The sequence below is a fragment of the Excalfactoria chinensis genome, chromosome 2 (genome assembly GCF_039878825.1).
Source record: "Excalfactoria chinensis isolate bCotChi1 chromosome 2, bCotChi1.hap2, whole genome shotgun sequence".
Taxonomy (NCBI): domain Eukaryota; kingdom Metazoa; phylum Chordata; class Aves; order Galliformes; family Phasianidae; genus Excalfactoria; species Excalfactoria chinensis.
This window is the reverse complement of record NC_092826.1, coordinates 12871761-12877760: the sequence shown is the minus strand read 5'-3', so window position 1 is coordinate 12877760 and position 6000 is coordinate 12871761.

Below are 6000 nucleotides of genomic sequence, written 5' to 3'. Positions count from 1 at the left end.
ATAAGGCCTAATGGTTTTCTGTAGGTGTGGTAAAAGGAGGATGGCTGGACTAGATGTAGGTCCCTTCCAACCTTGTGATTCTATGATTCTATGATAACATACCCATTGCATCAGGTACAACAGCTCAATATTTCACTCAGAAGTTGTTCTGCAAAGGGACAGTGTCTACACAAAAGTAGAAAACAGTGCAGACACAGAGGAGTTTTCTCCTTTGCTGGCATCCTGCTTTATCTAGAAAAACACAACTTTTTAATCATGCTTCCCACAAAGCCTCTTCTTTCTCCAGCTGGGAAGTTTGTCCAGGCAGCTTCCACACTAAAGACGTGGTTCCTGCTGCCTTTCAGCCCCAGCTATGATGCACTCAGGACCCAGCTGTGGTCCCAGCACACACCAGATGTGCTGTGCTTATCCCTTGCATCTGCTCTGAGGCCCTGTGATGCCCAAGGGTGATGCACACTCACTGCAGCCAGGGCTCCTGGGGCAGGAATGATCCTCAGGTGCACCTCAGACACTGATTCCCACTGCACCCACCCATATCCTTGGCTAAATTGCAGAACAGCTCCCTGGAAACAAATGGTATCAGAGGAGCAACATCACCAGATCCTCCTGTTAACTTAAGCAGCCTTCACGTCTCTGGGGTTTTGGATAACTACCCAGGCTAGAAAGAAGTAACTGTTATTTATTATAATTCAGTTTATTCTGCTGTAACAGTGTTCATCTATTCTAGCAATAAAATACGTTGTGCAGAATTAAACACTCATATTTCCTAGAAAGGTCTGGCACTCTGAAATTCCTTTTTGTTGGGAAAGAACTTCTTGGAAGTGATTTACACTTATATTTATTAACTTGTACGGATTGGGTAACCAGGAGAATCCCAAGTTTTGACCACATATAAGACACAATGTAAAACTAATCTTCTCCTTCCCTCAATAAATGTGGTTAGTAGACGGCTTGGCAAACCTCTGCTTGGGCAGGGTGGACAAAAAGTAATTAGCCATGGAGAGTCTCAATCTGAAGATAATGCAGTATAAGATCAAGATGAAAGGCAGGAAGAGATTAAGCACTGCTTTCATATTGCAAATAGGGTGTATCAAAGAAAACACAAATCAATCACATAGGAGCTTTTTCATTCAAATGTTAAGCATAGCTTGAAGGAGAGCTCCCACACATCCAAATGCATGCAGCAGAGTGCTGCAAATACTGCTCCTCCCATTCCTGTAGCCCTACAGAAATACCTGCTGACACTGAAAAGGCACAGTAGCTGATAGAGAGCAATGACTAAAATGAGCAATGGGCAGTGCAGTGAGAGCATCTTCAGCTGGAAACAAGGTGTGAAACAACGAGGAAAGTGTTGGGTGTAGGAAAATGATTTCCAACCAGGAGTGCAGTGGGGAAGGGCTGCTAATGAACTAGTTGAACCCTTGTGTCATTTAAAGTAAGAACTCACAGCAGGGAACATTTGCACAGGCAAGAATAAGATGATCTAACAGGGACTTTCCAAGAGTAGTGTCTGGTACAACAGAACAGGCTGAAACTTCATCTCATCAGCCCCACCTCTCCTCAAGGCAAGTTACTTCCTTTCATAAAATAGATGTGCATAGGACATATAGAAGCCAAAACATACCCTGCTGTGTTTGCATCTTCTGCCTCCCTCTGACAAGTCTGTCTGTTATCCATCAGTTCACGCATGTCCATTTGCAGATGTCCTCTTCCCAAGCAGAGATCTGGGCAGCCTGTCACTCCTATTTGTAACCCCTTGTTGGACCCAGATTTTTCAGGTCTTTTTTGTTTGAAACAGGTCCACAGATACAAAGGCTGTGGAAGGGAGGAGCTCGCACAAATGGCGTGATCTCATTACTGGGCAGAACTACCTTGGCACTCTCAAGAGGAATAAGATTTTCACTCAATGAGCATTCCCAGCAGTGTCTTCAAACTCTGACATTACCTGGACATAAACTCTGACACTACCTGGACATAGGCAGTTCCTGAAATGCTTTGCTGAACACAGAACACTGCAAAGCCAGAGCCCTGCTTTCACTGCTTATGAACAAGGAATGAATCCCACTGAAGTCAATGAAAACTGCCAGCAACACTGAAAATCAAGTAGTGTGTCTACTTGAGTAAACAGGTAGCCAGGCAACTTCCTTTAACTCTGTAAAGTAATGACTTCCATATAAGCAAAGTCCTCATGCTTTTGCCTGAAGTTCTCTTAGGCTAGAGTTAGAAGGCAAGATAGGAAGAAAACTGGGAACTTCCCCATTGCAGTTGAGGAGACAGTCATTTTCACTTGTCATGAACTGTAGTAGAGATTTACTTTGGTAGCAGCTGGCAGTCCCCAAGGCTGTGCAACCAATTACTGCCCTGGGGAGCAGCCCTGGGATGAGGTGCTGGGAGCTGGGCTAAGCTGGGAGCACAAAGAAGACAAGGTCTGTCTCCAGCCTCCTTGTGGGAGGCAATCTCTGAACTGGCAGGAGGCTTGGTCCAAAGAAACCCAGCTTTGGACACATCTGAACTGAGGAATGCTCAATCAGATGAGGACTGGAACCAGAACAGCACCACTGGGAGGTGAGGAGGGGTCGCTAAGGAAGTTGGTAAGGCCACAGTTTTGGGGAGCGGTGAGACCTTGTGAGGCTCAGCTGTCTCAAAGCCCTTACAGGACAAGCACAAACCCACACGGGTAACGGATTCATTTGAACCATTAGTAAAGCTGAATTAAAATAATCAGGATGCTCTGTGTTGGAAGCAGCTGAAGGCTGGGGAGGATCATTTCTCCTCATTCCATCTGTTCCAGATGAAAGTACATTTAGTCCTTCTAGACCAATTCAACCCCTCTGTCACCAACTACCACTTTTTGTTTACCTAACTGGACATATCCTCTCTTGATTCTTAACCCATTTCCAAGTACAACGGTCCATATAAACACATCTCTAGCTTTTAAACTGCTCAGTGAAGTCATCTGTAACTCCAGGTGGAGTGGGTTAGTAATTTAATTCTGCAGGCAATGAGGAAGCAATGGTCCTTGTTGGGAGAAGCACTCATTTCTTTACCCAGCTCAGTGCAGTTGAAAGAGTCCATGTCAAGAGCCCGGGAACATCACACAACCCACTTCTGCAATGCCAGAAAATACAGCCTTCTGCTGGAGGTGGTGACTTGTTAAGCCATTCCAGAAAGTCCCACAGGAATATATCCTTAGGCAAAAAACAACACTAAATTATGTGGGGACGGACTAAGTGGCTGCTGGAGAATGATTATCTTTTAGCAAGCTTTATTTACTGGCGTACATTTAATTATGAGAAAGGGAAATACAATCCTCTCTATGACTAAAACTAGAATTAAGCAAAAGTACCCAGGGCATAAAATGAAGGCATGTGTTCTCATAAATCTAAATCCATAAAATAAATACAAATATTAAACAAGCCCCTTTTCCAGGAATCGGTTGCAACAGTTTCGTGTCTTTTCAGAAGAGATGTGCTTGCAGCTTAAAAAAAATACACTTTGGAAGAGAGTGGGTGTATTATTTAAATACCAGAAAGGAAGGGGAGCTTGTTAAGATAAGAATGATGTTGACAGAAAAGGGTTAAGAAGGTATAATCTGACCATGAACACATTTAGGCCTGTCATTTTTTGTCCTTACTGTTCTGAACCTAGCTTCCAGTTAAAGCGTGAAGCCAACACCATCCTCTCTCCAACTCATTGCCAGTCTTGCTAGCAGTTTTCCTACACCAGTTTCCTTCAGTATTCAATTTGGGATGCGAGCAATCGGGAAGATTCTCACTTCTGAAAGTAACTGTGCACCTTTTGGGGTGAAATTCAGAAGTGTAAAATCTAAGATTGTGGAGTTCAGGATACTTCTTTTGTTATCAGGTTATGCTTGTTGTATCAGAAAAGCTCTAACCTCTGCCTTGTGTTGTGTCAGCCTTGCGATTCCTTCTCAGTTCATAGTTTGTGCAGAAATTTTGAGTGGGACATTCCATGCTCCTCCATATCTTCAAATGTTGTAACCCCAGTACAGGCTAGAAGCTGCAAATCTTCTTAATGTCTTTGTGGCAAATGCTTTATTATAAAGCAATATGCCTTTAAATATTCAGTGAGGGAAGCGTACTGGGAAGAGCTGAGGTTCCTGATCCTGCTCTGCAAGTCACTCTGTGCAGTGACTCCAGCATTTTTGATGGCTCAGCATTTCTAGTTATGTGATATTGACCACAAACAGCCGTGATGTCAGGGGTGTTAGCCCAGCTGTGCAGCTGTTCCCCTCTTTAGTCATATAGCAGGAAAGAACACACAACTCAACTGTTGAGGTAAAGGTAAAACCAAAGGGGCTATTACTCCTCTGTTCCTTCCCCATGTCTACTTCACCCCATCTTACTCCCTCTTAAACCTGCTCCAGGTAGCCTGACACTTTTGCTTATCTTGTACAGTGAAACGCTTTAAATAAACAACTTATTTCCCATGAGATAGACAGAACGAACTTCCCACAGAAACTTTTCTCCAAATTCACAACAACATGAAAAATGAAGCACAACAAAACTCCCTGAATCATGGAATCGCAGGGTTTGGAAGGGATCTCAAGAGATCGTTAAGTCCAGCCCCTGCTAAAGCAGGTTCCCTACAGTAGTTTGCGCAGGTAGGTATCCAGCTGGGTCTTGAATATCGCCATAGAAGGAGACTCTACAGACCCTCTGGGCAACGTGTTCCAGTGGTCCATCACTCCTAGTGCAAAGTTCTTATGGAACTTCCTATGTTCAAAATCATGTACTTTTCCAGTTTGGAAGCAAGTGAAACAATAAACATGGAATCTACACTAACTACATTATGTAATGCAGAAATGAGAAACTGGCTAGATCATTTATGCAGGACAGCAGAAAGGGATGAGAAGAATGGAGGGAAGAAAGATAGCGCAAGCAAGCGGTCAGTCCCATGATCTTGGGAAATAAATATGGACAGCATCAAATAAAGACCAATGGGAATGAGGTGCAACAAAGTCATCCCTAGACACCCAACGAACCATCTGAACCTCTCAACAAATACTCCAGGAGTAAAGTTTAGAAGTGGATTAAGGACTCTGTCAGATTTGGGGTAACAACCAGAATAGCTCATGGTTTTGACCACAGGAGGGCTCCCAGGTTTCATGAATGCATATGGAAGCCTTTGTAAAAGGCTAGAAATAGATCAAGAAGCATGGAAGATGAAAGTCTTGGAGCTGCATCCTTAGTTCAGACAGGATGCCTGCTAATCAAATTGAACTTGTCCCAGTGTAATGGTTTTCTTCTTCAGATGAACGAATGGTGCTATCTTCCTGCAGATTTCCTTTTCTCAATTGCCATGAAAGAAATACTAAAAAATGCCAGGTCTGAGTTCTCTAAGGCAGCAAATATTTCTTCTTATGTTACTGATGAGAATCTTTGAAATCAAAGGGTTTTTTGCTGGTGGATTATGTCTAGGAATAGCTTTTCCCTCACGTGGTATTGGACTATCGATATCCGACCAGCCTGCAGCCCACATGGATTAGATACAGACTAAAAGAAGATAAAACAGTCTTGACCTGCATCATAGAATCATCGAACCACTTAGGTTGGAAAAGACCCTTAAATCATAAAGATCCACCACCGACCTATCACTACCACATCCACCACTAAACCACATCCCTAAGCACTACATCTCTTATACTTCTATGGATGGCGACACCATCACTTCCCTTGTCAGCATCTTATGATGCCTAACCACCTGCTGCATGAAGAAATTCTATCTGATATATAATTTAAGTCTCCCCTGGTGCATTTTGAGACTGGTTCCTCATACCTTTTATTTCTACTGTCCTTTTCTCCTTCATGTGCATCCAGGGAATGGATTACAGAATTTGCCAGAGGGCACCTAGGTGTAGGCAAGGATTAGCAGTCAGTGCTGTTGAGTGTCTGATTAAGAGAGAGGGGTAGGCACAAGTGTTCATACGGTTGCATGATGGGAGAGGAAGAGAAAGGTACAGTTGCTACTGACTGAAGT